Source organism: Giraffa tippelskirchi, chromosome 1 (assembly GCF_054371585.1).
Source record: "Giraffa tippelskirchi isolate mGirTip1 chromosome 1, T2T-mGirTip1v1.2.pri, whole genome shotgun sequence".
Taxonomy (NCBI): domain Eukaryota; kingdom Metazoa; phylum Chordata; class Mammalia; order Artiodactyla; family Giraffidae; genus Giraffa; species Giraffa tippelskirchi.
Window position 1 is genome coordinate 29,338,284 of NC_137275.1, and position 22,730 is coordinate 29,361,013.

A 22,730-nucleotide genomic window follows, 5' to 3' on the forward strand; every position below is an offset into this window, starting at 1 on the left:
TACAGAAGAATCAAATACATTACAGAAAACAAAAACAAATCTGTACATTAAAGTGCCAAGGTTTAAAAATACTTTTATTCATTCAATCAATGTTTTTCAAGCATCTGCTTCATTTTCCAGAAACCATTCTAGGCACTGAGAACACAGTGGTAAGCAAAACAAGTCTCTGCTCTGGTGGAGTTTACAGTCTAGTGTAGGAAGACAGACTACAAACAAATACATACTTTGTCATAATTTATACAATAAACACAGAGTGAAGGGAATAGTGGAGCAGAGAGTCAGGGTAGTCAGCTAAGGCATGTTTAATAGGTGACATTTGAGAAGAAACCTGAGGAGGTGCTGGAACGAGCCATGAAAAGATTTAGGGGGAAAGCACCCGAGGCAGGGCAACCATCACGGTAAAAGTCCCTGGAACAAGTGTGCTCGGCACATTCAAGGAACAGCAGAGGCCAGTCTTCTGTGAAATGAGCAAGGAGGAAAGCAGTAAGATGTGAAGATCATGAAATACCTTATAAAGAATAGTAGAGATTTCCCTGATGACCCAGTGGTTAAGACTCTGTGCTTCCACTGAAGGAGGCCCAAGTTCAATCCCTAGTTGGGGAACTAAGATCCCACATGCTGCCTAGTGTGGCAAAAAAGTTAAATAAAATATTTTTCAAAAACAGAAGAATAAGGTCTTTTGTCTTGCCTCTGATTGAAATGAGAGACAAAAGATGGGATTCGGTTTTCTTTACCCTACTGATGAGGTCAGCCCTTCATTTACATCTGGGATGGAATGGAAGGAAGGAAAGGAATATATTAACAGGAATCACAGTACCAAGGAGGGAAGAGACTAGTCCCAATGAACAAGAGACTGATTTGAAATCCACTTAAGATCATAACATGTGGCTCTTGCCATTTTTATCTGAAAACATTGTTAATAGCACACTGACACTCATGATTTCCTTCCGTCTAAATACAGTAACTTCTTATTTTCCCATCAGGTGAGATAGGAATGTTAGTCTAAATTTAGCTTAGCCATGGTGTCAGTAATAGCACAAAAGTGAAAAGTGCCTCTGAACTGGAGATCCCCAATTTTTACTTCTGAATTAAGCCTCGTTCCATGTCCTCCAGGTCCAGGTTAATCCTCATCCTGTGGTGAGCAAACTCAAAGGAGAGATATCGACAGTCCCCCAAAGCTAGACCTCAGAACAAATGACCGAGCACTCGCCCAGCAAATGTGCCAGCATGCAGTAACCTCGTCTTTCTGCTTGCTGTATTTTTAGCAGTCATGCTGAGCAACTCATTTTCCCACATTGAGGCTACTAGAATCATTTTCCAACAGAACTTGCACAGGATATTGCCAGCTAATTTGTTTAAGCCTCAAAAGCTTTCTTTCTCTCCCTTCCTTCTGCCTTCCTCCCTCCCTTTCTTTTTCTTAGTAATCATAGTTACATTCTGGGCGTGACTTGTCTCCTTTAGAGGTGAAGTCTCTCCCTGCTTTAGTAACAGAACTTTTCTGTGTTTAAATTTTAATGGTAAATTAGGTTCAAAGAAAAGAACATCTGTTTTGAGCAATATTAGGATTGTCCTGTGAAGTTCAAGTCCTCCTGGTGAACACTTTCTAGTGAAATACTTTCGTGATTATTGCTACAAAAGAGATGAAAAATAATTTTGTTCTTCAAAACAGATGCCAGTCAGAGAGCTCTATGGGATTCCTGCCTATTCTTCTCTTTACAGCTACCACTACCTGGTCCTTTTCTTCCTGCACCCACTGGGATATGAAGATGCTCATTTATTGTTCACTGCTATGGAGAAGAAGAAATATAACAGAAATTCAAATCATAAGGATGCCACAACAAAATGTAAATCTCACCTAGATCTTTGGGTAATTCCTATTCTATACTGACATCTAACTGGAGGCAAGCAAAGCTATTTAGCACCTTTTCTGGATTGTCTTAGGAAGTGTCATCCATCAAGTATTTATTAGACATTACTATGTGCCAGGTATTGTTCTAGGTGCTAGAGATAGAATGCTAAAAATAGGTAAATGAAAAGAACTTTGAAAGTCCCTTCTATTGTTTTCAGTAGCTTGGGGACTATGATAATATGATGAAGGAAGGGAATGAAAAGGACTAGCGGTGGAGGGGGACAGGGGCAATTTAAAATAGGTGGTCAGGGAAGATATCCCTGAGAAGATTCACTTGAACAAATACATGAAAGATTCAAACATGTAATATATCCTTTCAGGAAGCAATTTTACTTCGTGTCATTTCCCTTCTAAAAACATATTCTCTGTGGTGGTTTTAAGGAAGCATATTTTACAGCTTTTTTGATCACTTTACACAGATTTAAATATGTTAGCTCAAAGATGACCATCCCTATCATTAGTATCTAATATTGTTCTGGAGGAGACAATAGCCAATGAAATTGGCCAACAGAAGAAATTAGGTATAAAAATAGCAAAGCAGGAGGTAAACATTATAATTTGTAGATCATCTAACAATTATTTCACCTTAAAGGAGGAACAAAAATTAACTGAAACTAAAAGAGAAATCAGCAATGTGAATGGTTACAATATTAACATATAAGTATTAATTGCCTTCATATGTTTATACAAACAACAATCAGTTTAAAAATAAAAAGAAAGATTAAATTCCATTTACAATAGTAGCAGAATATTGCAAAATATTTAACAACAAACATGACAAGAAGTGTGCAGAACTTTGAAGAAAATTTTGAAACAATACTAAGGAATACAAAAGATAACCTTGAATACATGAAACTGAATATCAAGTTCATAATTAGGAAGATTCAACATCATGAAGACAGCAATTCTTCCTAATTTAAATCTATAATTTAATATGATTCAAATAAAAATACCATCAGAATTTTTGTTGGTAAAATAGTGAGGTATATTTTAAAACTGCATATGGAAAAGAAAAAAGCCAAAAGCCCGAGAAACTCTAAAAAATATAAAAGTATTTGAGAAGAGCTAACACCTATCCTACTCAAACTATTCCATAAAATTGCAGAGGAAGGTAAACTTATTCTATGAGGCCACCATCACCCTAATACCGAAACCTGACAAAGATGCCACAAAAAAAGAAAACTACAGGCCAATGTCACTGATGAACATAGATGTAAAAATCCTTAACAAAATCCTAGCAAACAGAAACCAACAACATATTAAAAAGACCATACATCATGACCAAGTGGGCTTTATCCCAGGGATGCAAGGATTCTTCAATATCTGCAAATCAATCAATGTAATACACCACATTAACAAATTGAAAAATAAAAACCATATGATTATTTGATAGATGTAGAGAAAGCCTTTGACAAAATTCAACATCCATTTATGATAAAAACCCTCCAAAAAGCAGGAATAGAAGGAACATATCTCAACATAATAAAAGCTATATACGACAAACCCACAGCAAACATTATCTTAAATGGTGAAAAACTGAAAGCATTTCCCCTAAAGTCAGGAACAAGACAAGAGTGCTCACTCCCACCACTACTATTCAACACAGTTTTGGAAGTTTTGGCCACAGCAATTAGAGCAGAAAAAGAAATAAAAGGAATCCAGATTGTAAAAGAAGAAGTAAAACTCTCACTGTTTACAGATGACATGATCCTCTACATAGAAAACCCTAAAGACTCCACCAGAAAATTACTAGAGCTAATCAATGAATATAGTAAAGTTGCAGGATATAAAATTAACACACAGAAATCCCTTGCATTCCTATACACTAACAACGAGAAAACAGAAAGAGAAATTAAGGAAACAATTCCATTCACCATCTCAACGAAAAGAATAAAATACTTAGGAATATATCTACCTAAAGAAACAAAAGACCTATATATAAAAAACTATTAAACACTGGTGAAAGAAATCAAAGAGGACACAAATAGATGGAGGAATATACCGTGTTCATGGTTCGGAAGAATCAATATAGTGAAAATGAGTATACTACCCAAAGCAATCTATAGATTCAATGCAATCCCTATCAAGCTACCAACGGTATTTTCCAGAGAACTAGAACAAATAACTTCACAATTTGTATGGAAATACAAAAAGCCTCGAATAGCCAAAGCTATCTTGAGAAAGAAGAATGGAACTGGAGGAATCAACCTGCCTGATTTCAGGCTCTACTACAAAGCCACAGTCATCAAGACAGTATAGTACTGGCACAAGGACAGAAATATAGATCAATGGAACAAAATAGAAAGCCCAGAGATAAATCCACACACCTATGGACACCTTATCTTTGACAAAGGGGGCAAGAATATACAATGGAAAAAGACAATCACTTTAGCAAGTGGTGCTGGGAAAACTGGTCAACAACTTGTAAAAGAATGAAACTAGAACACTTTTTAACACAATACACAAAAATAAACTCAAAATGGATTAAAGATCTAAACGTAAGACCAGAAACTATAAAACTCCTAGAGGAAAACATAGGCAAAACACTCTCCAATATAAACCACAGCAGGACCCTCTATGACCCATCTCCCAGAATATTGGAAATAAAAGCAAAAATAAACAAATGGGACCTCATTAAAATTAAAAGCTTTTGCACAACAAAGGAAACTATTAGCAAGGTGAAAAGACAGCCTTCAGAATGGGAGAAAATAATAGCAAACGAAGCAACAGACAAACAATTAATCTCAAAAATATACAAGCAACTCCTGCAGCTCAATTTCAGAAAAATAAATGACCCAATCAAAAAGTGGGCCAAAGAACCAAACAGACACTTCTCCAAAGAAGACATATAGATGGTTAACAAACACATGAAAAGATGCTCAACATCACTCATTATCAGAGAAATGCAAATCAAAACCACAATGAGGTACCATTTCACGCCTGTCAGAATGGCTGCTATCCAAAAGACTACAAGCCATAAGTGCTGGAGAGGGTGTGGAGAAAAGGGAACCCTCTTACACAGTTGGTGGGAATGCAAACTAGTACAGCCACTATGGAATACAGTGTGAAGATTCCTCAAAAAACGGGAAATAGAAATGCCATATGACCCAGCAATCCCACTGCTGGGCATACACAACGAGGAAACCAGAATTGAAAGAGACACGTGTACCCCAATGTTCATCGCAGCACTGTTTATAATAGCCAGGACATGGAAGCAGCCTCGATGCCCATCAGCAGACGAATGGATAAGGAAGCTGCGGTACATATACACAATGGAATATTACTCAGCCATTAAAAAGAATACATTTGAATCAGTTCTAATGAGGTGGATGGAACTGGAGCCTATTATACAGAGTGAAGTAAGCCAGAAAGAAAAACACCAATACAGTATACTAACACATATATATGGAATTTAGTAAATCGGTAAAGATAACCCTGTATGCGAGACAGCAAAAGAGACACAGATAAATAGAACAGTATTATGGACTCTATGGGAGAGGGCGAGGGCGGGATGACATGGGAGAATGGCATTGAAGCATGTAAATTATCATATGTGAAACGAATCGCCAGTCCAGGTTCGATGGATGATACAGGGTGCTCGGGGCTGGTGCACTGGGATGACCCGGAGGGATGGGATAGGGAGGGAGGTGGGAGGGGCGTTCTGGAAGGGGAAAACATGTACACCCATGGTGGATTCATGTCAATGTATGGCAATACAAATACAATATTGTAAAGTTAAAAAATATATAAATAAACTAATTTAAAATTTAAAAAAAGTAGGAAATGGCAAAAAAAAAAATTAAAATTAAATTGTTTCCTTTGCTGTATAGAAGCTTTTTAGTTTGATGCAGTCCTACTTGTTTATTTTTGCTTTTGTTGCTGTTACTTTTGGTGTCATAGTCATTTTTTCTATTCTCCACTGCAGTCAGAATAAAGCAGTGCATTTCATAGTCAAAAAATATATATATAAAAGTAATAATAGGTCAACAAGCCTACTAAAATTATATTTATTTTCAAACTTTACCAATTAAAATAGTGTGGTGCCACTGAATGAGTGCCAGAAAGATGAATAAAACAGACTAGAAGGTCTAGAAACAGACATAACTATGTTAGGGAATTTAGTGTAAAGTTGGCATATAACATCAGTGGGAGACATATTGTTAAGTAAATGGTTTTAGAACAAGTGAGATAGCTATCTATTAAAAATTATGTCATATCATTTATACCATTATAAATGTTCATAAAAGTTTTAAACAGTAAAAAACTATAAAGAATAGACTCAGACTAGGGAGGGCCTTACCAATAATAACACACAATCTGGAAATCATTAAAAATTGATAAATTCAAGTACATAAAATTTTTTAATTTCTACATAGCAAAAATATTATAAGCAAAAAATACTTTTTTTTAATTTGAACAAGTATAAAAAGGAATATCCACACATTGCTGGTAGGAGTGTATAAATTGGTACCAGCTCTATTGAGAGAAATTTGGCACTATCGAAATGAAATTCTAAGTATATACATCTTTAACTCAAAAATTTCTTCTAGAAATTTATCCTGAATATTTATTGATATGTGAGAGGAAAGACATATACAAAGATATTTATGCAGCATTATTTAAAATATTAAAATATTGTACCAATTGGAATACATCTATATAATGGAATCATACACAACTTTCTCAGTGTAAGGTAAATTGTACTTACTAGTATGAAATGATCTCTGGGATCACTATTGTCTTCCCTTGGTGCAGGAGCAGAAACAGAGACCCAACATCCCTTGGATTAAGCGTGAGATAGAAGAGGTGTGGATGCATGCGTCTAGCTTAGCTTTTATTTTCCCCAAAGAGTTAGCATGCATGGGGATGAGACAGAGACAAGCAGAGACAGAGAACAGACCTGGATGCGGTCCAGGACTGGGGAAACTTTCAAACGGGGAGTAGGAACTTTGAGGTCTGGAACAGAGAGTAAAAGACTCCATGAAGAGTTATTCTTAATGTGTACCCCACACTGACACTTTGCCTCTGAACCTTAACCATCTGACCAACCTGGACACTCTTAAGATGTGTGGGACTTGATGTGGGCAATTTGCACATCTTATGGATACCTAAGGGAAAGCTCTGCGCCCTGACCAGTGTGGAACTGAGTAGAACAAGTTGGGACTGTCTCTGTCTTTAGGAAACAATGGATGCACCACAACTGTTATGTAAGTCATCCCAAGGAATTTGAAAACTCTCAATGCCCAAACTTTGTCAATCATTCCCATTCATGATGCCTTCTGTGAAAAACACTGAAAAATGGCTCTCCTGTCACAACTAATTTATGATGAAGTAAATGAGAATAGTGGTCATCCTTTTGAGTCAGTCATGTCAGGACAGGCACACCTAAGAGTCTTCTGCTGCTGCTGCTGCTAAGTCGCTTCAGTCGTGTCCGACTCTGTGCAACCCCATAGACGGCAGCCCACCAGGCTTCCCTATCCCTGGGATTCTCCAGGCAAGAACACTGGAGTGGGTTGCCATTTCCTTCTCCAATGCATGAAAGGGAAAGTGAAAGTGAAGTCGCTCAGTCGTGTCTGACTCATAGCGACCCCATGGACTGCAGCCCACCAGGCTCCTCCGTCCATGGGATTTTCCAGGCAAGAGGACTGGAGTGGGCTGCCATTGCCTTCTCCAAGAGCCTTCTAGGGTAATGCAAACATTCTGTATTTTGACAGGAGGTAGTTAAATGCATGTCTACATACTTTTAAATGTTTGCTTAAAATTTACAGACCACTGTATATAAATTATACCTCAGTTTTTAAAAACGACCCTGGGATTTTCTTCCATTCAGTCACAACCTACTTGGGCCTGGGTCACCCACATTTCTCTTTCCCCACCATAAAGGGTCAAACTCACTTGTTCAGCAAAATTCTACGGCTAAGTAGTACAAATGCTAAGTCACAAGGAAAACAAACACAAACATATTGAGCTGGTGTAGAAATCAAAGAAAAGTAAATAAATGAACTGTGGCTTCATCAAGTATTTACACAACAGTACAGGGCAGAACAAAGCAGCCAATAATCAGGATATATGTTGGGATTGTGTTTGTTTTAGAACAATTTATTTTCAAATTTGTGATTGGTTTTTAAGTCATTTAAGTCTAACATTTTATTAAAAGATTATAATAAAATTTTTGTTAATTGTGGCTTTAGAAAACTATAAATTTTAGTGATTTTACAAATACTTTTTGAAACTAAAAAAAATACTTTCCTTTTTGAAATATTTTGCATTTGCATTGCCCTACAGTCCAGTGACCTATATGTGTCAAAGCAGCTACCAGAATTTTAGCAAGGCTAAGAAAAATTTGAATCCCTTTTCACACTGCATTTTATTTTATCTGTACTTATGGGAGACTTCTCTACTTTCAGGAAGGGGTTGTGGAGATTTCCTTTCCTTAGTTCTGAGCCTCTGCTTGTTTCACTAGAAAATAAACACTCCCTAATATCCTATTCCTATCTCACCCCCCCTTACTTCTCAACAGAAGTAATTTTTGGCCGAAGGGTAAAGAGCAAAGTTAAGCCATAGGCCGAGGGTGGCCCAAGTCAATGACCTCCAGGGCAAACCCAGCTAAGCTCGTTCCTAACAGAAGTCACAATTTGAGGGGTGTGGAATAAGCAGAGTAACTGCAAAACAAATTGCTACAAGAATGAGGGCTAATGGCAGGAAGAAGCTGCATTAAATTCACCCAACAGCATCATTTGTCCCAACAGCAATAGCAATAGTTTCTTCTGTAGAAATTCTATGTATTTTGAGCTTATAACAATATGAGGCCAGGAAACAACCAGATATAAAAGAGAAGAAAGCATTTGATAGTGTTAATAGCAATCACTCCCAACTGTATTCATTTTCCCCCTTCTTGAGAAAAATGACAAAGGAAATATAGAATTTATTCCAGCCCTGCTAAAATACATCTGCTTGGAATTGTTTCTATCATTTATGAATCAAACCATCTTGATATTTTTAAAACTTTTATTATCTCACCATTTCTGTGAAGGCCTTACACCTCTGAGTCCCCAGAATAAGACAGGTGTATTATAATGGAAAGAAAATGAACCTGGATCTAGACTATTTGATTTGAAAGCCATGGCTTTGCCACTTAGTAGATATAAAATGAAAGATAAGATCTAGTTTCACAAGGATGTCATAAGAAGGGTGTCTATAGCCTGTAACAACTTACACAAATGTAAGACATGAGGGGGCAGTATTAAAGTGCAGAGGACACAGGCTGTGGATCAAGAAAGACACTGTTTGAAATCTCAGCAGTATCACTTTGAAGTTAAGTTCCCTGAACTCAATTGCTCCATCTAGATGCCTGCAAGGATTAAATATTAACTTCTATAAAGTTCCAGTCACTTAACAGACACCAATAAATGACAGCTGTTATTTTACAGATTTTTTCCCTTTAGTCACTTTTCATTTGCTTATTCAACAAATGTTTACTACTAACAGGCACTGCCCTAGGGTATAATGGTTAGCAAGACATAGACAATTCCTAACTTCGTGGAGTGATTGCCTAGCTGGGAAACAAACAAACAGATAATACAATATAATTTTCTATGTATAATAGTAGCGAAAGTATAGACTGCGATGGGAACACAGATGAGAGACACTTTGGCCAGACTTAGGTCAGTACTACAGAAGCTTCTTGGAGAAACTGATTTTGAGCTGAAAATTGAAAGCTAAGTAGGAATTAGCAAATGAAGGAGAGGAAGTAAGGGAAATTTTCTAGGCAAAGACATGTGCGAGAGATATTTGTCAGAGAAACCTCAAAATATCTACCAGCACATACACTCTGTTCTGGGGTTAGAACATAAATACTCTCATATAGATCTTTCTGTCCTTTCCTTGTCCACTGGCCTCATGTCTTTCAGCCTTTCATCTGACAAATACCCACGGGAGACAACAGAAGAAAACATAATTTTTATCTTTAGCCAAAATCCTACCATGATCAACCACCATGATCAAGTATAAATTTCTTTTAAAAAATAAGTATAAATTCATGGTTGTGTGGCCCAATAATTCACAACATACATTTTTATTACGACTTGGAGAACTACAAGCATAGCATCAGACTAGATGATGATGGATAAGGATTGCTTTCTACTCTCTGTAAGCTTAACAGTCCAATTGGGCAAGCAAAATATAAAATAAATTAGAGCATCAACAAGTATGGGATTAAATATTACTTGAATGATTGGACAATAAATGAAATAGAAATTTAGACAAGGATGGATCATGATAAAAATCTTATTAATGCCACTGCAGCTTGGGAGTATTTTCCTCACATCATTCAAATGAGCTTATTATACACACACACATACTTTTGACAGGTTTGCTTGGTCATTCAACAAATGTTTAAGGGTCTACTATTACATGTATATAACAGGTTCAGGGACAAAACAAAGGTCCTGTCCATACAGACAGATTTTATATTTTTGTTGGCAAAGGAAGCAACAAACAGAAAACAAATAGATACTTTACATATCTCTCTTACTTTACAGCCAAAATTTTAACTTCGGTCAATCAGATTATAAAGCCCAAGTTCAACATCAGCCACTCCACTTCAGTGCTGAAACTTTCCATTTCCCTAAATGATAGAGGTTGCTGGAGGCCTCTCTGATACATGGTCGGTTCTGAAATAGTTAGCCCAGGATTTGCCAAGTTATTCTCATGCTCTTTCTTCCACTGAGCTAGGTCACAGGCTCTTTTTTTGTCCTGCGAGTTTCTTTCTTCCATCTGTATTGCTGTTCATTGAGATTTTAGTTCCCACCTCAAACATATACTAACACACACTAACAAATAGCAACTAACACACACACTTTTCTCTGCTTTAACATCTTCAATAAATTCTCCATTCATTTTCCTCATTCCCCAAAAACAGTTGCTAATTATTAGTACTATGTGAAAAGCGCTAGTCGCTCAGTCGTTCGTGTCTGACTCATTGTGATCTCGTGGACTGTAGCCCGCCAGACTCCTCTGTCCATGGAATTTTCCAGGCAAGAATACTGGAGTGGGTAGCCATTTCCTTCTCCAGGGGATCTTCCCGACCCATGGATCACACCTGGGTCTCTTGCATTGCACGCAGGTTCTTTAATGTCTAAACCATCAGGGAAGCCCAAGTATGCCAGCTAGGCTATACAGTGCTATATGTTACTGTATTTGGATTTATATATATTAACAATTTGTGAAAGTTGCTTAGTCGTGTCCGACTCTTTGCAACCCCATGGACTGTACAGCCCATGGAGTTCTCCAGGCCAGAATACTGGAGTGGGTAGCCTATTCCTTCTTCAGGGGATCTTCCCAACCCAGGTATCAAACCTAGGTCTCCCTCATTGTAGGTGGATTCTTTACCAGCTGAGCCATAAGGGAAGCACATATATTAACAACAGCTCTATCATTAAGCAGTGAAGTGTCTAGCTCTGCTCTACATTATCTCATTTTATCTTTTCAATAACACTGCAAGTTATTTTAAAAATGTTTGTGTTTTACAGACAAGGAATTGAGATTCAGAGAGGCTGAACTACTTGCTCAAGACCTGGATATAGTAAATTTGGGTCTTCCCAGGTGATTCCTACTATATCCTGCTGCCTGCCACCTAGAAATATAGAAATCACACAAATGTGAAATTTGAAAGGACTCTCTAGGATCCTTTACAAGATCCTTTCCTGTGCAGGCACCATTTCTGAAGAATCCTTTTCCAGTGATCCAGTCTCTTGCAGAAATATTGGCTTATCACATTCAAATTGTGACCTCTGTGAATCTTAGTTTTCTAATCTATTAAAGGCAATACTTCTATGTGTCTTACAAGGTTATTGTGAGGCTTAAATGATAAAACATGTAAAAGTCCTTTGCAAACAATAAAGCACTTTATAAATGTTCCCTAAATTTTCCTTACAAGTAAGTTAGACTTATAAAACAAATTTCTTATCTTTGAATTTAAGTCATTATAAATGGATTCTCCTTAATATATCTCTGACTTCATAATCACAGATTTAAAGAGAGAAACATATCCACAACTTTTCCTGGTAGGCAAAATTACTTTATATTAATGTTACTACTAGACATAAGACTAAGATTACAGTGTAAGTTTTTCTCAAACACTTTTAGAGATGGAGGAAAATATCAACTTTGGAACAGCTATGTGAAAGTGAATTTTATCTTGTTAATGTGCAGCTACGTAAAATAATTAATATGGCTTGGAACAGGATGAATTTTAAATGAATTTTCTTATAGAATTTCATTAGAATTTGTGCACATATTAAAAATATCAATGCAATTAGAATAAACATTTATTGAGCACTTGACACTTGGTAACTCATTTAATAAAATTCTTTAATTATAGGAAAATGATAATTTAACAATTAAAGGAAAGTCAACAGGAAGGTTAAAGGAAAGTTAGTGTAGCAAGCTAATAAAATAATATTACAGGCAAAGGAAAACTACCTAGAACATATAACCTGACTTTTACCAGAGCCTTTGGTATGTTACTATATCCAACGATAGAAATGTTTCAGAACACTTCATAGAAACTACAGATAAAACAGGTTAAATATTATTATCTATAAGATGCCCAAATGCATGCTCATTTAAAACTGATCCATGGGTATATCATCTCCCTTTATCCAGGTAAATGGAAAGTTAATTTCTTTAAATACTGTTTCTTTAGCTTTCAAATTCATCAGAGTACATTAATCTTAAAATCTGTCATTTCTCAAATTGTTTCTGTCCTTCTTTGCTTGACTTCATATTGCTTCCCTTTTTTTTCCTAAGGATTTTATTCTAAAAGGCCATAAAAATATATGGGCATATATATGTGTGTGTGTGTGTGTGTGTGTGTGTGTGTGTGTGTGTGTGTGTGTGTGTGTGTGTTTGTATGCACAGTACACAGTATTTGCATCTTTTTCTATACTATTAGTTGTCTTGCTAATAAATAGAAATCAGATCAGGACCGAAGGTTCATACCTTCCTCACCTCTTATTAAGGAAGAAAGGTGAAAATATATCATGTCTTTCACATTGCATAAGCCCACCTCACTAAATAAATACACTTACTGTTTTACTTACAGCCAATGTCCTTCAAATTGCTTGTGGTGATATATTTTTTCATCAGTGATGACAGGAAAATCAAAGAAATTCAGTTTTCTGCCTTCTAAGCTTCTTTTATCTCTGAGTGATGCAGGCTCAAGAGTTGCCAAATGAGATGGACAAAGGCAGCCAGATAGGGCTTCCTAGCCAATCTAAAAATAGCAGGTGGCGGTAGGGAGATATTATACCATTTCTGTCTTGTTCTTTTATTTTTTCTAAGGGCTAGGTACCATAAACATGACTTGTTCAAAATTAAAACAGAACAAAAAGAATTGCATTCTCTCTTGTCCTAAGAGACATGGTCAGTTAGGTAAATTGATGTGAAATTCAATGTAAAGCTACATTCTGCATTTCATACATAAAGATTCCCTTACTCAGTTTCCACTTGAACTGAAAGTAAATCTGACCATAAACTTGCAGGAATCAAGAACTGCCTTTGCCTTTTATTTTTCAGCTCCTTAAACAATAACTACTAGTATTTGTTATATTTTATAATTTAAGAGGTCCTTTTACAGACTTTTCTGGCTCCTTACAACAAGTCCTTGGAAAAGTCCTAGCATTACAATTTGAAAAATGAGAAAACTGAGGCTCACAGAGAGCCTGAAGTTTGCCCAAGGTCATCCAGATAAAAAAAAGAGTACCTTCAAATTTCACATTTGTGTCACACACATACACACACACACACACATACTCTCTCCCTAAAGGTTCCAACATAAAATGGCATTTAAAGATTAAATTTTGAGTTTTATACACACATGTAAGCACACACAAATATATTCTATAGAGAAAAAGGTTACAATAAATTTGAGTTAGAGGTCCTTCACAAATACAAAAGTTCTCTAAAATGTGAAAATATGAATTTACTAATCATATCAATTATATAATGATAAATCCAACAAGTTCATTTTTCAAATTATTCTTTTAACAAAAGAAATAAAATAGGGAATTGCCATGAATAGTTAAGATTTAGGTTTTGTTTTTCTGAAGGTGGGAACAAAGACACTCACAGCTTAGCAGGAAATACTAATGTGTAAGTAGTTGTCTCTTAGTGGTAAGATTACAAATATTTTTTCTGCTCATATTTTCTGCACATTTCAAACTTTAGAGAGCCAAGAAATTATGGGTTTAACTTTGATGAAAGAAAAAAAATTTTTACAATATACTTTAAGGGGGAAGAGGCAGGACACAAAGTTAAATATAGAGCATGATCTCAACTTAGTGAAAAAGAAAAATGTTTCTTTGTAGACATAAAGCTGGAAGGTGATAGTCTGCCAGGATAGTACCTCTGAGTGATAGGATCCAGGGATTGCTTTATTTGAATATTTCTGAAAAGTCCAAATTGTTTTCATGGGCATGTTGCACTTTTTTGAAGAAAAGAAAAATATTTAGGTTTATTGTCACTGCCAACTGGAAATCAAGTAAAGAAAATCATTTCAAATTATAAATCAATGGAAAACAATATACCCAAATTCTAAATAATAAAACTTTCAATTTATGCAATGAGCATATCTATAACTAAACATAAGTCAATAAATTTTGCTAATAATCCATTCTTAGTTTAAAAAACTCTGTATGATTACATTTTCTGTTTTTCAACCTTTTGTTTTTTTCTTTTCTAGCCATGCACACAGCTTATAGGATATTAGTTTCCCAACCAGGGAATGAACCCATGCCCTTGGCAGTGAAAGTGTGGAGTCCACTGGATTGCCAGGGGGCTCCCTGTATTATTCCATTTTCATTATGATATTCAAAATTTTGGTTTTTGAAAATGAATGAAAGCCCTCTAAAGATTACGAATGTACACAAATGTGGAAACTAGGTCTATGTATTACGAATGTACACAAATGTGGAAACTAGGGCTATGTGTGTGCATATGTTCAACCCATGAGGATGCATATACACTGAATGGGTATGCAAGGATGTGGTAGGATTTCCAGTAGATTATACTTTATTTATAATTTTCTAGATTTTTAATTTTCTGTATTACATATTGCTCAAGGACCCATAAAATTAGAATACCTCCCTTTACCTTATTACCTCTCTCCTTTATCTTATTTTGTTTGCAATAAAATAGACATTGCAGAATACAGAAGGAGTACAAAACAGTCAAGGATTTCGTTCACTTCCCTTTTGGTCTCTATTGCTATTGTTCAGTTGCTAAGTTGTGTCCAAATCTTTGCGACCCCATGGGCTGCATCACTCCAGGCTTCCCTGTCCTTCACCATCTCCTGGTCTTTGCTCACACTCATGTGCATTGAGTTGGTGATGCCATCCAACCATCTCATCCTCTGTCATCCCCTTCTCCTCCTGCCCGCAATCTTCCCAGCATCAGGGGCTTTTCCAATGAATCAGCTCTTTGCATCAGGTGGCCAAAGTATTGGAGCTTCAGCATAGTCCTTCCAATGAATATTCAGGGTTGATTTCCTTTAGATGGACTGGTTTGATCTCCTGCTGTCCAGGGGACTCTCAAGAGTCTTCTCCAACACCACAATTCAAAAGCATCAGTTCTTCAGTGCTCAGTCTTCTTTATGGTCGAACTCTCACATCCATACATGACTACTGGAAAAGCCATAGCTTTGACTGTACAGACCTTTGTCAGCAAAGTAAGGTCTCTACTTTTTAATACACTCTCTAGGTTTGTCATAGCTTTTCTCCCAAGGAGCAAGCATCTTTTAATTTCATGGTTGCAGTCACTATCCACATTGATTTTGGAGCCCAAGAATATAAAATCTGCCATTTTTTCCATTGTTTCCCCATCTATTTGGCATGAAGTGATGGGACTGGATACCATGATCTTAGTTTTTTGAATGCTGAGTTTTAAGCCAGCTTTTTCACTCTCCTCTTTCACCTTCATCAAGAGGCTCTTTAGTTCCTCTTTGCTTTCTGCCATTAATGTGGTATCATCTGCATATCTAGGATTGGTGATATTTCTCTCAGCAATCTTGATTCCAGCTCAGCATTTTGCATGAAGTACTCTGCATATAAGTTAAATAAGCAAGGTGACAATATACAGCTTTGACTTACTCCTTTCCCAATTTTGAACCAGTCCATTGTTCCATGTTGGGCTCTAACTGTTGCTTCTTGACAAGCATATAGGTTTCTCGGGAGGCAGGTAAGGTGGTCATGTATTCCCATCTCTTAAAGAATTTTCTGGTGTGTTGTGATCCATACAAAGGCTTTAGCATAGTCAGTGAAGCAGAAATAGATGTTTTTCTGGAATTCCTTTGCTTTCTGTATGATCCACTGGATGTTGGCAATTTGATCTCTGGTTCCTCTGCCTTTTCTAAATCCAGTTTATATGTATGGAAGTTCTCAGTTCACAAACTAGTCAAGCCTAGCTTGAAGGATTTTGAGAATTACCTTGCTAGCATGTGAAATGAGCATAATTGTGCGGTAGTATGGACATTGTTTGGCATTGCCCTTCTTTGGAACTAGAATGAAAACTGTCCTTTTCCAGTACTGTGGCCATTGCTGAGTTTTCCAAATTTGCTGGCATCTTGAGCGTAACACTTTAACAGCATCATCCTTTAAGATTTGGAATAGCTCTGCTGTTGATGAAATAGCTCCATCATGTCCACTAACTGTTCCTAGTGATATCTCCTAAGGCCCACTTGACTTCACACTCCAGTATGTCTGGCTTTAGATGAATGATCACACCAACATGGTTACCTGGGTCATTAAGACTTTTTTTAATAGTTCTTCTGGGTATTCTTGCCACCTCTTGTTAACCTCTTCTGCTTCTGTTAGGTCTTTGCCATTTCTGTCCTTTATTGTGCCCATCTTTGCAAGAAATGTTCCCTTGGTAGCTCCAATTTTCTTCAAGAGATCTCTAGTCTTTCTCAGTCTATTGTTTTCCTCTATTTCTTTGCATCATTCACTTAAGAAGCCTTTCTTATCTCTCCTTGCTGTTCTCTGGAACTCTGCATTGTTAGGTAAATCTTTCATTTTCTCCTTTGCCTTTGGTTTCTCTTTTCTCAGCTATTTGTAGAGCCTCCTTAGACAACCATTTTGCCTTCTTGCATTTCTTTTTCTTTGGTTTTGGTCACCACCTCCTGTACAATGTTATGAAGCTCTATCCTTAGTTCTTCAGGCACTCTATCAGATCTAATCCCTTGAATCTACTTGTCATCCCCACTGTATAATCATAAGGGATTTGATTTAGGTCATATCTCCATGGTCTAGAGGTCTCTATTAACTAGTATTAAGTATAACTTAGGAATTATCTGCGGTGCTTCACAAAAGACAGCATTCTTCTGTCTGAAAGGCCCAGAGGTCCCAACCAGGTACGGGCCCAATGCAGGATTTTTGCCTGCAGCCTATAATGATGCCCTTGTAGGAATATCTGGGTAACAGTTTGGGTGGGGCGTGGAGGGGAATAGAGCATTCTGTCCTTTTATCACTTCTCCAGGGCAGAAACATTGAACTCATAACAGTAACCATAATATTCTTTTACTCAGACAAAAACAATACACATCTTTGCTAACTTAAACAAAAATAGAGCAAGGGCAATTTCTAAAAAGATTTTAAAGATAATTTATAGATATTGAGAGTTCTCTTTGTTGCAACCTATCTTTTCTAGGTAGGTGTACAAAGATCCTTATGTATCTTGCTGAAAATTGATAAGAACTATAGCCTATTTTATTTAAATTTTATTATAGTTGATTTACAATATTGTGTTGATTTCTATTGTACAACAAAGTGATTCAGCAATATATATATTACATATACATACATGATACAAATACACATTCTTTTTCATATTCTTTTCCATTGTGGTTTATTACAGGATATTTCCCTGTGCTATAGAGTAGGACTTTGTTGTTTATCCATTCTATATATAATAGTTTGCATCTACTAATCCCAAACTCCCAATTCCTCCCTCCCCACTTCATCTTCCCCTTGGCAACCACAAATCTGTTCTGTGAGTTTCTGTTTCATAGAAAAGTTCGTTTGTGTCATATTTTAGATTCCGCATATAAGTGATATCATATGGTATTTGTCTAACCTATTTCATAAATATAATCTCTAGGTTTATCTATGTTGCTGCAAGTGGCATCATTTCTGCCTTTTTATAGCTGAGTAGTGTGTGCGAGAGTGCTAAGTCACTTCAGTTGTGTCTGACATTGGGACCTGAGGGACTGCAGCCCATCAGGCTCTGCTGTCCATGGGATTCTCCAAGCAAGAATACTGGAGTGGGTTGCTGTGCCCTCCTCCAGGGGATCTTTCTGACCCAGGGGTCGCACCCATGTCTCTTACTTCTAAACTGCATTGGAAGGTGGATTCTTTAGCACTAACTTCCATGGTAGCTCAGCTGGTAAAAAGCCCGCCTGCAACGCAGGAGACCCGGTTTGATTCCCGGGTCAGGAAGATCCACTGGAGAAAAGATAGGTTACCCACTCCAGTATTCTTGGGCTTCCCCGGTGGCTCAGCTGGAAAAGAATCCTCCTGCAATACGGGAGACCTGGGTTCAATCCCTAGGTTGGGAAGATCCCCTGGAGAAGCGAACGGCTATTGACTCCTGTATTTTGGCCTGGAGAATTCCATGGACTGTATAGTCCATGGGGTTGCAGAGTCAGACAGGACTGATCGACTTTCACTTCACTTTACAGCACCATTTGTGAAGCTGTAGCTGAGTAGTATTCCATGTATATATGTGCCATATCTTTATCTGTTCTTTCAGTGGACATTTAAGCTGTTTCCATGTCTTGGCTATTATAAACAGCGCTCCAGTGAATATTGGAGTGCATATGTCTTTTTGAATTATAGTTTTTTAGGGATATATTTCCAGTAGTAGTACTACTGGATCATATGGCAACTTTTTTAGTTTTTTAAGGAACCTCCCTAGTGTTTTCCCTAGTGGTTGCACCAATTGATATTCCCACCAACAGTGTAATTTCCCACCAACAGTGTAATTTCTCCACACCCTCTGCAGCATTTGTTATTTTGTAGCATTTGTTATTTGTAGACTTTCTAATGATGGCCATTCTGACCGGTGTGAGGCGGTACCTCATTGTAGTTTTGATTTGCATTTCTCTAGTTAGCAATGTTCATCTTTTCTTGTGCCTGTTGGCCATCTGTAGGTCTTTGGAGAAATGTGTTTAGATCTTCTGCCCATTCTTTGATTGGATTGAAAAACCAGAGCCTATTAATCTCATATACTTCTCAAGAGAAGGAAAGTCTCTTGCTGTTATAAGTATCAAGCATCAAATTCTTCTGAGAGTTTTACATAACATCTGAAAACAAAGCTACTTATTTCAAAATTAGCAGGATGTTTACATTCAGAAATGAAAAGTCATAATTTTTTAAATATTAAAGGAGATATCAAAAATGTTTTTATTCAGTACTACTCAAAAAGTAAAAGAACAGAAAATTTCAAAAAAGGAAAATGCTAAGAACTTGGGTAGAAACCTAATCTGCTATATCGCTCCAAAATTCCTTAAGGGGAAGAGTAATTTCTAACAACTGAGATGTTCTTTTATCAGTCTCTGGCATGCAGTAGGAGATCAATAAATATTTGCTGAAAGAACAAATCTAGTATTAAATGAAAACCTTCTCCCAAGAATCTCAACAATCACTCCAGTCCCACTCACTGGAGGTAACCACAAAGAAGTTTGCTGAATCTCCACACACCATAACTATTTCCATTCAAAAAATATAGAGATTATCCTACTATAGCTCCATTTTATTCATTTTAATAACTACATGAGGTTTAATAACTTACCAGTTTTCCAGATGCTTTCAGCAGCCAAGATACTGAATGAAAGGAAATAAAAATACTAATAGTAATGACTAACATGCATTGAGCATTGTTCTAAATGCTTTATATTAATATATACCAAACTGAACTGAATACACTAGAATTGCACAACTTTATAGGTAGGTACTATTACTTATGGACCTCTTATAAAGAAATTTTAAAATATTACTTTCCCAAGATTATAATGACTTGCCTAAAGTTAGACAGTATGTGGCAGAAGAAGGATTTGAAGCCAGCAGTCTGTCTTGGGAGCCTGTGTTCTTAGTCATTACTGCCTCTGTGATGTTAAAAATAATAAAGATAAATTCTTACAACAACAGCTGACTGTTAGTATACACCAGATGTAAACATAATAGGAGACAATGTCCGGGTTTGTTTGTTTTTAACTATATCATAACCTTACACTAAGTAGTGCCTTCAAAGGAATCACAGCAAAAGGTTATATGTTCAGAGTCTGTCATTAGTCAGAAACATTTGAATTAGCAAAAATATATAAATTTCCTTCACATATATTTCATAAACTGAACAAGAAAAGAGATCTAAGTGCCTTACTATTACCTTCTTAATGGCCAAAAGCAGCTTTTATATAAGTTTTACTACATGTTTTGTTCATTAGACTTGTCACTAAATGATTTATGGTCATTAAAAACAAAAACAAAAAAACTATATCCAGTCACACACACAAAAAGAACCTGAATCACATTTAAAAAATATACAACTCAGACTCTAAAATCAGATCCAAGAGTGTTTTGAATAATGGCAGAATCTTTGGAATAAATGTATAGTCTCTCAAGGTAACTATTCTGAAGAGAACAATATTCAATTATCTGTGTAAGGACAGTCTGTTAAAAGATACCACACTTGACAAGTCTCTTTCATTTACTAATTTAGCAACCAGTTCATGTCAACCATCAGTGAAATAACTTATGTCCATATTGCCTACTCTGTCTCCAAGCTAGTGATTTGATAGCTAGTATTCTAAGTTCTAAGCACTGTACAACATATTAAAATAGTGTTGTTGAGCCAAGTGAAGCATAAATTGTCTTATAACATCAGCTAATTTCCTAATTTACTCTTCTAACAGAAAGTGATTCCACTGACAGTAACAGCAAGGAAAAAAGGCAGCTTTAGAAGATTCCTTATCTTTGACTGAATCTTACTAGTTTGAACAAGTGATAGCAGTAAAAGCAGTGCATCCACCCACATATACGTCTATTCAGTATCACCAAAATACCACCATTTCGAAGTGACACCAAGTAACATTAAAGGTGCTGTTTCAGATGATGTGTCAATCGAAGATCAGGTTTCACCTACCCCTGATACTGAATCACTTTCTAGACCATGATTTCCTTAAGTAAAACTTCCTTCTTAAAAAAACAAGCATCTGGCTGAGCTCCATGTATTTTCACAGAATAATAAAAATAACTGGAGGTTTCTTTGTATACATAATTGCTAAGTAAATGGCAAACAGTCTTGCAAGTCAGCCCTTAACAAAAAATCTAATGAGTGAACATTAGAAAATTAAATTTCCTGGCAACCTGTTAGGCATAATTATCTAGCTGAGTACTATCCCATAAAAAAACAATAGGTATTATTCAATCTACTACCTAGAGAATCCCCTGAGTTGTGTACCAGACATTCTTACAGTAAAATAATTCTAAAAGCACTACCTTTTGGATTGCCTTTATCTGACAGCTCATTTTCCCTCCTGCATCTGTACACATAAAATCTCACTCAATAAAGTATTTATTAATCAGTTCATGCTTTTGTTCTGGCAATGCAAAAGATCTCTCATCAGCTCTTATCTTTTCCCAACCATTCATCACCAAGATTATGATGCTTGGATTAGAGCCAGAGCCACGGAAAGAACCAAGTATATAATGACCTCATGTGGCAAAGGGCTACAATTACTGAATTAACTATAACATAATCATGGACTTAAACTACTTTTGTTATTGGATTTTTATTTTCAAATCGCTACTTTAAATGGGCATTAAATAACTAGACAAGGTTAGGGAAGGAAAGGAAAACGACCTTAGATATAAAGAGCACAGGTAAAAATAGAATCACTACTCACTACAATAAAATGAACCCCCACACTAGAAAGTCAAAATATCTGGGCTGTTTCGGCTTTAATTTTTGCAGAACCTTGAGAACCCCTTATCCTCTCACATCTATAAAACGGTGATAAATTTTGTCTACCACAAACTCTAAGTTACAATGATTAAGAAATGATTTTAATACTTGATATTTAATGGTTCTTTTATTCTACTTGTGGTATTTGCTACTTTCTATATCTAAAATATTTTTAAGGTCATCATAAAAACATAAACCAAAAACTAAAGTACTGTTACCTCATTTGACTTCTAATTCTTACCTTTTACATTCTAGTACATTGATGAACATTGGTTGATATAGAACTTATTTTATTCTAGGCATAGAACAAAAATTAAATGAATTCAAAGGGTACTCATATTACTAATAATCTTCTTTGGGGGTAGTCTTAACACTTAAAAGAAACACTTTGATATTTATCAATTCAAAATCTGCCAAAACAGAACTTAGTGTGAAATTTTTGAACCAAATCCAAATCTTCATTGAGATAAAATACTTTTGAGGACATCAATATCGTATGAAGAATTTATACCCATTAAATGTACAATTAGTGCTTCTCAGGTGGTGGCTCAGTAGTAAAGAATCTGCCTGCCAACGCAGAAGATGTAGGACACGCGGGTTCAATTCCTGGGTCAGGGAGACCCCCTGGAGAGGATATGGCAACCCATTCCAGTATTCTTTCCTTGGAGATCCCATGGTCAGAGAAGCCTGGTGAGTGACATGACTCAGCACAAGAATGAAACATACAATTACAGAGCTGCAGTCACAATAATCTTTAAAAAGGTGGGGAAAGGAGCAGGGAAAACTGAATCAAATTCAAATGACA

General features: G+C 36.4%; 1 protein-coding gene across 1 annotated transcript in view; it reads right to left on the bottom strand.

The window, feature by feature from the left end:
- DCK (deoxycytidine kinase) overlaps positions 1-22,730 on the bottom strand; it is a 61,516-nt gene that overhangs the window by 9,346 nt on the left and 29,440 nt on the right. The window lies entirely within an intron of this gene.